The following is a 13512-nucleotide window of genomic DNA, read 5'->3' on the forward strand; positions in this document are numbered from 1 at the left end:
CAACCTTACTTGGAATAGCTTATATATGGCAACAATGCCTCTAACCCCATAAATCATCCACATCTGCCTGTTCCAGGTCCTTGGAAAGAACTTGAGAAATAGACAAAAATGTCAAATCCAGTCTGAACATCTGGCTGATTGTGTGAAGAACCATAATAGTACCTTTTACCATTTGGTGGCAGATTTCTGGGGTTATGGCCATGTTTTCTGGGACTGTATGAATTTCAAAGATTTCCAAGTATATATTCCTGCCTTTTTTCCTTTCCTTTCTTTTCTCTTCTCTTCTTTTTTCTTTTCTTTTTATTTTTCTTTTCCTCGAATTTTATCTTTTAATATAAAATCTATAATTTTATACTCTCTTCATCCTTTTATACTCTTCAGTGAGTATAATGGGTTTTGGAAGAGCCCAAAGCTGGGTTACCACAATGTTTTCAGTAGCTCCAGAGAAAGTCTAATCTGCACTTGCTTTGCCTCTATACCTAAATAGGACTTAAAGATCTTTCAGATTTCAATTTTTCATTATTGTTATTTTTAATTCACAACCACTAGGGAGCAATATTACTAATGCTATTTAAAGTTGGGGTGGGAATTTCTCTTCTCAAAATCTAACAGATGCTATCTCTAAAAATATTATTTCAAATTTGGCATAAATTTTTAGGAAAACAAAACTGGAGAGCAGATCTTACCCTAGGTCTTCTTAATCCTATTCATGACATGAAGTATTTTGCCACTCAAAAAAAAATGCAACACTGAACAATAGATATGCTCATTAAAAGATTTAACTCAAGAGCTGCATTAATATTTTTATGAATACCAGTTAATTAATTTTAAAGATCTAGATCCTTTCTTCATACAAATTAGCTGCAAAGTAATTTGCAGCAATTAGGACAAGAATAAAAGGAATTGAAATAAAATGGAATTTAGCAGCAGAATATCATCCTTATAATAAGTTAGCACTTGTAATTTTAAAAAAAGTTTGCACAAATAGAACAATATTTACTTAGGAAATAAAATTAAGTAAAGAGGTGATGAGATAAAGGATTGTGTTTTACAACTGAAGAAACACAACGGGAAGAACACTCTGCTTGAAATCCATTCTGGTCTTTTAAAGATGAATAGAACTAACAGAGGTACAGATGAATCTCCAGGAAGTTTCTGCAGAATGATGACATCTTTCAGTTGTTCTTGTTTTGGCTTCCATGTAAACATGTCTGTAATTCTACTATGAATTGCAATCACTTTGATGCATACACACACACACACACACACACACACACACACACACACACACACACACCAGTGGTGGGTTGCAGGCGGTACGGCCAGTATGGCTATACCGCAGCCTGCCAGAGCACAGGATACCATTCCGGTACAGTGCTCCAGAGGGCCCACCTGCCTGCCCGAGCTTCTTACTGGACTTTTAAGTCTTTGGCACTTCTGCGCAAGCACATGGCACATACAGCACCTGTGCAACACTCTGCTAAGCAGCTGGAGCATCGCGGAGGCTCGCGGCAGCACTAAGATGCATGTGCATGCTGTGCACATGTACGTGCATGCTTTGCACATGTGTGTGTGCTATACGTGTTTATGTCGCCGCCGCCAGGCCTGTTCCAACCATACCAGTTGGATGGGATCCAGAACACACACACACACACACACACACACACTTCAGATTCTTTGTCCTGGCATTTCCCAAAACTTTGCTTTAAGAAAATAGCAAGTATTCCTACTATTCGTCTTCCCTCATCTCTCTCTCTCTTTCTCTTGCCCCACGTACACATTAACACATTAACACAATAACACATTAGCGGCATTTTTTAAATATATAAAAAAATCTTCCATGATAGTGAATATGTTGTCATAATCTTGCTATTCAATATACTATAACTTGAATATCCCTAACTCTGGTTTCTGAATTTGCTGACCTTCTTAGATGGAAAGCTGACAGCCCATGTTTGAGACTCAAGTGCTGTGCAATGGGGTGAGCTCTCGTATTTGCCCCAGCTCCTACCTGCCCACCTAGCAGTTTGAAACATATAAGTGTGAGTAGAAAAAGAGGTACCATTTCACTGGCAACGTAACAGCTTTCCGTGCACCTCAGCATATAGTCACACTGGCTACAGGACCGTGGAAATTCTTCGGACAATGCTGGCTCCATTGGCTGAAACAGATTTGAGCACCACCTCCTAGAGTCAGAGACAACTGAAATGGGGAAACCTTTAGTTTTACCTTTAACCTTAATTATGTTTCAAGGGAGGTAGGGAAATGCAGGCAAATACAGTGTAATATTGCTCTATTTAACTTATGGTTTAATTAATAATATTTTAAATCTTTGTGCTTAATAGCCAAAAGCCAACATGGGTTGGCAAAAACAGATCATGCCAGAGTAATCTTATTGCATTCTTTGATAATGTGACCAATTTAGTGGACCAGATGAATGCCATCGATATAGTTTACTTGGACTTCAGTAAGGCATTTGATAAGGTACACCATAACCTACTACTAGATAAAGTAGAATGTGGGTTATACAGCATCACCATCAGATGGATTTGTAACTGACCAACCGCACTCAACGTGTAGTTCTCAATGGAATTGCATCTACATGGAGGGAAGTATGCAGTGGAGTACCCCAAGTCTCTGTTTTGGGCCAGTACTCTTCAACATCTTCATCAATGATTTGGATGAGGGAATAAATGGGGAACTCATCAAATTTGCAGATGACAGCAAGCTGGAAGGAATAGCCAACAGTCCAGAAGATAGGCTCAAGATACAGAAGGATCTTGACAAACTTGAACATTGGGAACTATCTAATAAAATGAAATTCAATGGTGAAAAGAGTAAGGTTCTACATTTAGGCAACAAAAATGAAATGCACAGGTACATTATAGGTGGTACCTTGCTCAACAGTAGTATCTGTGAAAGGGATCTTGGACTCCTAGTGGACAACCATTTAAATATGAGCCAGCAGTGTGCAGCAGCTGCCAAAAAAGCCAACACAGTTCTAGGCTGCATAAATAGAGGGATAGAATCAAGATCATGTGAAGTGTTAATACCATTTTATAATGCCTTGGTAAGGCCACACTTGGAATACTGCATTCAGTTCTGGTCGCCACGATATAGAAAAGATGTGGAGACTCTGGAAAGAGTGCAGAGAAGAGCAACAAAGATGATTAGGGGACTGGAGACTAAAACATATGAAGAACGATTGCAGGAACTGGGTATGTTTAGTTTAAGAGAAAGAAGGACTAGGGGAGACATGATAGCAGTGTTCCAATATCTCAGGGGCTGCCACAAAGAAGAGGGTGTCAAACTATTCTCCAAGGCACCTGAGGGTAGAACAAGAAGTAATGTGTGGAAACTAATCAAGGAGAGAAGCAACTTAGAACTGAGGAGAAATTTCCTGACAGTTAGAACAATTAATCAGTGGAACAGCTTGCCTCCAGAAGTTGTGAATGCCCCAACACTTGAAGTCTTTAAGAAGATGTTGGATAGCCATTTGTCTGAAATGGTATAGGGTTTCCTGCCTAGGCAGGGGGTTGGACTAGAAGACCTCCAAGATCCCTTCCAACTCTGCTATTGCATTGGACATTTTAACTTTTTATTTTATATTTAAAGACTATTGTAAGTTGCTTTGAATAATAGATTTTTGAAGAAAAAAAGTTAATAAATGTTCGTATTGGATATGCCAAAATTATACTTGAATTTCTTCATAAAATGTAGATCCTCTTATTCCTATTCTGATGTAGGCTTCACCAAATCATGAAACAGACTCCTTGCCCTGAAAAAAACCCTTTTTATTTGGCTGTTGTGAATTCCTAGCATTCACATCCAGCAAAGTCCCAGCAAACAGTCTTTTAAGGATGAATTGCAACAACAGACCTTATCAGTCCTTGGATAGTTGCCAGGCTGATAGCTTCCAGGTGCAACACTGCGCAATGAAATATTTGACAAGGAGTCTCTGTGGGGCATGGACTCATTTAAGCAAATTTTCACACTAAAAATGAACCAATAATCTGCTGCACACACCACTCCCCTTTTGCTTCTATTTATTTCTTATGGGAGTAGCCATTCAGCATCCACTTGTGCCTTTACTCCTTAGTTGACCTCTGTTCTTTAATTGTTCCCTTTTCCTGACAGCTCTGCGCATGCACACAATGGGAACAGGTTAGAGCTGTTCTTTCTTTCTCCAGCCTCACTCCTTCCCTCGCTTGCCCTGGCGACACCCTGGCAGTAGCAGCCAAGTAAGGGAAGAAGGTGTGCAATAAAGCAGCCCCCACCACCAAGGATGAAGGTGTCCTCTTGTCTCTAACACACACACACACACACAGTGTTTCTTCAGCCCTTGTGACCAGACAGTGCAGGGGAGGAGCGGGAGAGAAAGCAGGAGGTAGGGAGGGAGGGAGGGAGGGAGGGAGGGAGGGAAGAAAAAGTCGCTCACCAGTGCACTGTCTTCATCCAGGCAGGCAGTGTGGGCACTCCTATGACATGCATCTTGCTGCACTCGTCCCAACAAGTGAAGGAGGCACCAGTCACAAACCACCCACTCGCATTCAAACCAGCTCATCTCATCTCTGCACAGGCTCTTTGGGGGGGGGAGGGAAGATCCAGCTTCTTTCCTGCCCTCCTGTGGCGTCAGTCGGTAGGGGGAGGGCACAGACCATTTGGCACTGAGATAGAAGTAGCCACGGTGGCAGGGAAACTGAGGCTTCTTTGCCAGCCTCCCAGCTGGCAAAACAGAAATTTTCACCGATTCGGTGGGCATGGCTAAGTGGGCGGGCATGTGACTAAGTGGGCATGTGCATGAATGACATCAAGTTGGCCATGCCCACACAATCACATGCCCCCCAATTAGCCACACCCATACTGGTAGTAAAAAAAAATGAAACTCACCCCTGATGTAAATGGTATACAATCATAGAATTATATTTTATATATGGTTAGCCCAGATAGATTAGAGATTATTTCATCTAATCCTGTGGCTCAATTTGTGGATCCTTTTATATGACAATAATAATGCAAAGTACAAGAAGAAGAACCTTGTGGCTCAATCCACATCTCTAATTCCATTGGGGAAGTAGAAGTCTTCAGAGTTAGATAGATAACTAGCAAAAAGAAAATGGTTCCTTAGAATAAATAGGAAATTTTGTTCCAATCAGTCAGTCTCTATCCTAGGCACATAGTATACATAATACAAGAGATTAAAGGTGATTCTATAACAATTGTTGCCTCATCTCATAAAAGAGAGACGAGCTCCTGAATTGGCTGTCACACATAGTTCAGTGTTAGGAGAAAGGTAAATATGTGTTCTTGCCTGAAAGATTTTGCCTTTAAAATGGGAAAGAAATAAACATGACTCCAGGGCATGTAATATCCCCGTTGTGAGATTCTTTAAAATCTCAGAGCTTGGAAAATCAAATTTATTATTTTACATGCACATAATTAACCCCTTGAGTATGTATTCAGCTAAATCTAAATAATTATGGTACTTAATTTTCCAATAGCCGATGGAAATCTCTTTTAGCTCCTAATTGGCTGCCACCTTTTATTAGACCTCACTTTGAGCACTTAAAGTGATCCACTTGGAAAACAGGCTAGTTTACTAAGAAGGGATAAGGCCACAGCTGATAGAATGAGCTATATTTTGGTCTCTAGGATAAAGTTCACAGCTTAGTGGGAAATATTTTATCTAAGTGATGCAAGATGTGTCGCCAAGCCACTTAAACTGGCCCGGTTAGTGGATGAATAATGCATTCCACGTAGGTATAATTAGAGCAGAGAATACTAGAAGCCATTTTCTGTTGATGATAATTATTCAGACTCAATAAAGACGATACCTGATCTCCCTGAACTACAACTCCGAGCATTCTTCACCTTTGAGTACATTTGGGAAGAAAAATGACATCTTTTGTCCACCCTTCATGTTTTCAAAACGTGTTTGTTTTCTGCTCATGAAATGTAAATTTTCTGCTCATAAACACTATCCTGCATTTCCGATTAATTTTTGATTTTCAGTTCCATTATTTAAGGCTTTTTTTTTTACACTACATCTGCTTACTAAAAACATAAAAATGCAGTATATTTAGAAAAAGGAGAGATTTTAAAAAAAGCAAATGCAAGGAAAAAAGTTTTTTAAAAGGCAAAGAAACATACTTAGATACCAATTAAGCCAAAATAAATTTACCACTACATTTGTAGAATCCCTTATTATTTTTAGTATTTCAACATTCTAAAAAAGAAAGAACGATTAATATAGTCAATGTAGTAAATAAGTTGTCAAATAAGAACTGCTTGTAAACAATTAATTAATACTACCCTGATCATGATCATATAAAAATATTGTAAGAATATATATTTATTCTTCATTATCATGTCTAAAGAAAATGAACCTCAAAGAAATGACAGACCTGTGAATAAATAGCATTTGTTACATTTATTGAGATATATGATAAACAGAATATAAAACAGTTCCTGATGGAGGGTTTTAGATACTATGAAAGAAATATATCTGTTTCTTCATTTTTTTATAGAACTATCATAAAAATATGAAATTTCTATCTCTTTAAAGGTAGAAGCATTCTTCAATGCAGCAGAAAAGTCAGTTTAAAGGTTACTGAAATAATTATCTCAATTTTGAGTTAAGAGTGATGTGCTATGTTTAGGAAGTAGATCAGGTCGCTTACAATATTGTAACCTGCATTGCACCATTATATTTACCAATTTACCAGTAAAAGGCATATTTTTAATATTAGCTACATTGTTATCCCACAAGTCTCCCAATGTATTGTATAGTTGAATGAGAATGGATATCTGTATCTCTTGCTCTTACTAATGCAACATCCTGAGTTTCTTCCACCATCTTTAATTCACTCGCCCCTCCTACTAGGCCTCAGCAGTATTAAGAAAAACCTGTATCTTATAACAACAAGGTAGACAAGGTAATACAAGACAGGTATTAGGGGTAGGGAGAGGGAGAGAAAAAAAATGAATGACAGATAAATATCATATATTTGGGTAAGACATGAATAATTGCATATGGACTACTGTCTTATGCCAAAATATTGACTACAGTGCAGTGTGTTTGTTAAAAAGTGATCTTTAAGCCATGCCTTATTAAAATAGAATTTGGATTCATCATGACACTTAAAAAAAAAAACCTTTGGAACAGATGAAAGTTAAGAGTTTACCATCAGTGAAGTATAATGAAGTATTAAATTGTTTTAGAAAAAGTGTTTATTTGCACATCCCATTGTGAATTGCTACCTATTATCTGAAAAGAAGCTCAACTGAACTTGATGGGATTTGGTTCTCTGTAAATATATCTATGGCTTACATTAGAAAAGCTAAATTTTCATTCCCTTGGATAGAGACAGAACTAATTATTTTAAAGCTTTGCATAAAATCCTTGTTATTTTTACATTCCTATTGCCAGAAATCAATAATGATCAGAAGCAGCTTGAACCAAAAACTAATTAAGATAGATTTAAATTTGTATTTAAGCTGTTTTGCTCCTACTTATTTCAGATGGCTAAAAGCCAAGCACTTACCAATCTGTATATTATGGGTTGATACACTATTCCATTATTTAGCATCAGATAACTCTTGTACTATAAAATGATTGTCGAATGCAGAGGTACACAGACTGCAGTGTCATAGTCCCCCCGCCATATAATATTTAGTACAAGGGGAAGAGAATTTTTTTTAAATACCAGACTGAAGACCAATTACATTAACCTTTTTTATAATTGCATGGAAGTATTAAAGAAATAAAAGTATTTTCAGTTATATTACTGGATTTAACCAGTACATTTTACTCTGACATGAAACAGATATCCAACTGAGCACTGTGTCACTACCCCAACATAACCCTTGGTTAACATTCAGACAGCTATGCTAATTGTCTGCTATTTCTAATAGAAATCAATCTGTGGACATTTGATTATTTCTGCATGGATACAATAACCATATGGAAATTTCAGAAGATGTACAGTTCAAGCATTATGTTCTTCAAGCCTCAGAGCCCTCTTCTCCTTTTCATGGCCCATGATGTTGAGTTCTAGTCACCACTAATGATAACTTGCTAAGTCATGCAGAATCCCAAACCTGTCTTACAGAACTAGTTCAGTCGCTGAGTGCTCTCGCCACAAAACAATTTCTTTTTATTCTTTGCTCCTGGGGTATAAAAAATTGGTATATATGAACCAAAGCTTCTAAATTCCCATTGCTGACTGCCCCATTTTTAAAATATATGTGACCTTGCTATAAACAGAATAGTTCCCCTAACTGGATTGGGAGGAAATATTCATCACTTTTGCAATGTCACATTTTTCCCTTCACCCTAGCAATTTGTATAATTATCACTTCTATTTCTGCTTAATCTCTGCAATTGTATTTATGTTGTGACTTTTGCTTTTGGGGGCTACAGCCATTGAACTAGATATTTAATAAGGAAAAGTGAGAGTGAACTCCCTGCTTCCTGCTGCAGAATAGCCTTAATTAATTAACTTCATTGCTATGTTTCTTTTCTGTTCAGAATGAATATTTGGTGCAACTTATAATTTAAAACAACATGCATGCAAGCACTAAGTAGATTTTTTAAAAAAAAATGTGGATTGAAACAAGTAATTAAGTTCTAATGATGGAAAGTGATTTCAATAGGCCAGTAATTTCTGCTAGATTGATCCTTGTTTGGTTCTTCTTTGTATCTTGCTGGCTATTCCAGGCCAACATCTGAGTGTATTTCAAAACTGTTACAATATTTCATAGACCCTAATTTAAATTAAATGATTTTATGTATATATAAAAAAGCAACCTTTTTCCCATCTCCGCACAACACAACTTGGTATCTGCAGTATCTTGCCTAATGAAGAGATCTGTAGAGTTTGAACTCTTATACAATTTTTGATAATTTTTAGAAAGTCGATTAAAAGTAATACATGTGCATAGATGGCTTCTGAATATGTTGATTATGCTTTCTCCTTTGATAGTTAATTACTCCTCAGTCTTTATTCCAAATGCAGAAGAGTAGGAGGAAGTTCTTGGGCTTTATAAATCACCAAAGCTCTTTGAAAATACCATTGAAAGACTGAGTTCTACTAGTTTTAGCTAAAAGACTAGTTCTACTTATCATTGGGCAACTTGGTCCAGTCACTATTTCCTAGCCCACCTTCCAAGATAGTTTGTGGGAGGGCATAGAATGAGCTAATACAGCAATAGTATTTGGCAGCAATCATTATAAAGAATTGGCATTGAATTAAAAAAAGAAAAGAAAGAAATTATGTCTCCTTTTTGTGTAAAATCAAAGTGGTAATATCTTCTACTATGATTCCTTGACAGGATAACAACAATTAAAATTACTTTTCTACCAAAACTTCTGATTTTATTTCAAACACTTCCAATTCCATTGCCTATTATTTGGTTTCATATATGACAAAGACTTATTCCTTCATTTCTGTATAATTAGAATTTGTCATATCCTAAGTTTCAATAATATAAACAAAGCATTGGAAGTCTAAGCAATCTAAATTTGAAATATTACAGCATCTTAATTGAAAAACATAAAAGTATTGATATCATTAGAAACTCAAAATGAGTTAGCATTAGATTCCCCTGCAGTTAGCACATACCATTTCTTTCTGAAAGTACTATGTTAATAGCTGCCATTTCAGATTCATATTTAAAACGTGCATGGGTAGTTAAGAAGAGGGAGGAAAATAATTTGGTTTTTGATTTGGCTTTTTCCTACCATTCCTGATTTGTATATAACGTTAAGGGATGGAAAATAGTAGGTTTTGTAAAATTAGCACTATAATTGCAGAAAACAAACCTCTGGTTTCTCCACATATTATGGTAGCAAACAATCATACAGTTTCATATACATTCATTTATTCATTTATAAAATGCATGGATCATATCCATCAAGACCATTAACAATTTTTGAAAAATGCACATTTTAACCTTATGTAAAAGCATGTATACTAAACATGACAGGTTCTCTGGAAGGTTTGGGAGGTTGATTTAGGCATGCATCTCATTGAGTACTTCTGTGGCATAGAATTTCTTTAAATCTACTACTCTTCTAGATTGTTTTCAGTGGGACTATAAACCAATTGGTACAATTGTGTATGCCCATCAGTCATATGAGCCCATTTTAATAAAGTGCAATTGAAGAAATTGGGAAAATCAACCAGCAATATTTTGTAATAAAATCTGAGATTGGCTTACTTGTCCATATTTCTTAAAACCTATAGATTGATCCAGGATTCTTTTTTTAAAAAGAAAACCCTGATTTTATTTGTATTGTTAGCAAAGAATAAATTCTGTAGAAATCACTATGTATTAGATATACCATGTTTTCCCGAAAATACGACAGGGTCTTATATTTTTTTGACCCATGAAATATGGCCTTGGGCTTATTAAAGGGGAGCGATTATTGTTTTGGGTTGCCGGGTGGCTACTGCCTTGCGACCGGGCTCACGAAGAACCGGGCACAGCCTTGGGGTCGAATGGATGTGTTGCGCATCCAACACATCCATTCGACGCTGTCCGCCTCCAGTAGCTCAGTGCCTTCGGAATGCTCCTAGGTGAGTGAATGGGACTCTGCATGGCTGGAGATGGGGGGTTGCACGAGCGGCTTTTCCGCTCCCTGCTTGCATGACTCGCAGGCTCATGATGCCCTTGGCTAACTCTACAGTACCTGCAGAGCCAGGGCATCTCTGCTGCTGGTGCCACCTGCCACTTGGGGGTTTTTTTCGGCTTTCAAAGCACGGACGATGGATGCCACTCTGGGAGTACGCTCTATGTTTGTGGGCTGCAGAGCATACAACCATAGAGCGTACTTCCAGAGTGGCATCTGTCCTCCATTGTGGCTTCCAAAACACGGAAGTAGGATACTGCTCTGGGTGTACGCTCTATGGTTATACGCTACCATAGACCATACTCCCAGAGTGGCATCCATCCTCCATGCTTTGAAAGCCAAAAAAAAAAAAAAAACCAGCGGGTGGCACCAGCAGCAGAGATGCCCTGGCTCTGCAGGTACTGTAGAGTTAGCCAAGGACATCATGAGCCTGTGAGTCACACAAGCGGGGAGCGGAGAAACCGCTTCTGCAACCCCCCCTCCAGCCATGCAGAGCCCCATTCACTCACCTAGGGGCATTCTGAAGGCGCCGATCCCCAGGAGGTGGAGGGTGGCAAACAGGCGCTCACGTTGCTTGGTGCCTTTCAGGTACCACTAAATCGGTCTTGCTGGAAAGGAGGTTGCCAGGAGGCTGCTCGCAAGTGTGGTCACCTCATGCTGCTGTGGTGCTGCTGCAATAGCGCAACACAGCCATTTGACCCTGAGGCTGTGCCCGGCTCTTCGGGAGCCTGCTCACAAGAGAGCAGCTGCCCAGAACCCCCCCCCCCTCTTCAGCTGAGCTCAGTGCCGATGACCGACCTAGCAGTACCCAGAAATCACCAAGCAACATGAGCAGTTTTGCCCCCCACCTCATTTCCGTGGCTTGGCGCCTTCGGGATACCGCTAGGTTGGCGAGCAGTGCTCTGCCTGGCCAGAGGGGGGATTGTCCAGGGGGCTTATTTTTGGGGGTGGGCTTATATTTTTGCCCACGCGAAAAATGTGACAAGGCTTTAGTTTCAGGACAGGTCTTATTTTCAGGGAAATACGGTACCAGTTATATTTTTCCCTAACAAATAAGTTTTGCCCAATACAAATTTCAGTTTGGATGAAAATAGTATGATTGAATATGATTGTTTACAATGGGGGGGGGGTGAGTGTCTCCTCAAAACTGTGTGTCAAATGTTTTAAAAAGACACATTTTAGAAATAGAATACCATGTATCAATTGATTGTTTTAACAAATCAAACCAAAGAATTCTTTTGACATTTATTAGTTGTAGAACCAAAAATAAGTCAGTCTTGCAGATGAACTAGCAACCATGGTTATTTTTTTATTGTCTTTGATCTTCATTATCAAACTCATTACAGATTGAGGGGAACTTCCATTAATCAATACGATTTAGCAGTTTTGAGTTATTTCTATAAGTTTAAAATAAATAATGAGCTTCCAATTAGGAAATGTCATTTCCCCTTTTGAAACTGAGTTGGATAGCCCTAGAAATATTAAGCAGTTTAGGATGGTGAATTTGTATTCTGCAGAATTCTGATGTAGAACTGCTTTTGTATCTCTGGCAAGATCCTTCTTTTTCTTTCTTTTTCCCTTGGCTCATTATTCTTTTTTTTTAAATTATCAGGCAAGCTATCTCCCTCCACTTTGATCCAAACTGGATTTCAGACATAATGATTAAAGTTTTCAGTTCTTATAAGATCTAATTACCCACCTACTTTCACACATTTTTAGCATCTGCTGCAGCCCTATCACCAAACTGTCTTTGAAAAGCTGCCAAGTGGATGTCAAGATGGAAATGGTTATCAGCCAGCATGAAATGAAAGCAATCTCCTGTGCACATATTCGTGTCAGAATTTGGCAGTGTAACTGGAGGAACACATTTGGGACATGCGTGGAAAGCTTATGTCATTGACGCAGGAAAAAAGACTACAAAGTGATTCCATCACACTAAGTGAAGCTGTAGCATTCTAAAGAGACAGAAACATTTCCATCTAACATATTAGGCTCATAATGAACTCCGATGAGTGGAAAGTAAAAATAAATAAAAAAGGCCAGCCTAAAAAGGTTTTTTTTTTAAAGTCATCAGTCAGATCAAATGGCTTTAGCAATATGATTCTGTTTCATCTCAAATTAATTTGCCAGATTAATTGTATTTTAGTTTCCCCTTCAGAGGTACTCAGTCTAACATTTATGCCCTATGTTCTTCTCTAAACAGTTTTGTGAAGTAAGCTAGTCTGAAAGATTGTGACTGGTTATCATCCAGCAATCTTCATGACTGAATAAAGATTTAAATTCTAGTAAGTTTGGTTCTGATCCAACAATCAATTACACTAATTGGCGTTCTATAGCTGGGTTTGCACTTTGTAAATCACCCATAGGTTTGTTTAGTTCTAGCTAAATGCATGTACAAATCCATCCATCTGGAATTGTAAAACATGGTTTATGAATTATTGTGTTGCATAAACTGAACCATTTTAGATTTATTAACAATTCATGGTTAAATTATAATTTATGGTCATTTATTTAGTATTGAGTTCTATATCCCTTGGGAATTCTCAAAATTTCCTAAAGCTCATTCTCCATCTAAAAAGTAGCATTAGTAATCTAAGATGAGAGAGAGTATGATTGTCACCTAATCATTAATAAGTTTAACTAAAAACTATTTTCTGCAAGCTTCAGACTATTTAGACTATTAGAGTACTATTTCTTTTTAAAAAAGGATAATATAAAAGAAAATAACTGAATTCCTATCTTTTTCCCCTTTCTCAACTCAACAAAGCACTGGTGTAATTCTACATTCTTAAACAAAAGTACCTTTCCAATTTTTTTTTAGAAAATAGATTGACATGAATTATAATAATCTTAATAGTTTATATTGGTAATCAAGAAAC

The sequence above is a fragment of the Thamnophis elegans genome, chromosome 5 (assembly GCF_009769535.1).
Source record: "Thamnophis elegans isolate rThaEle1 chromosome 5, rThaEle1.pri, whole genome shotgun sequence".
NCBI classification, from domain to species: Eukaryota; Metazoa; Chordata; class Lepidosauria; order Squamata; family Colubridae; genus Thamnophis; species Thamnophis elegans.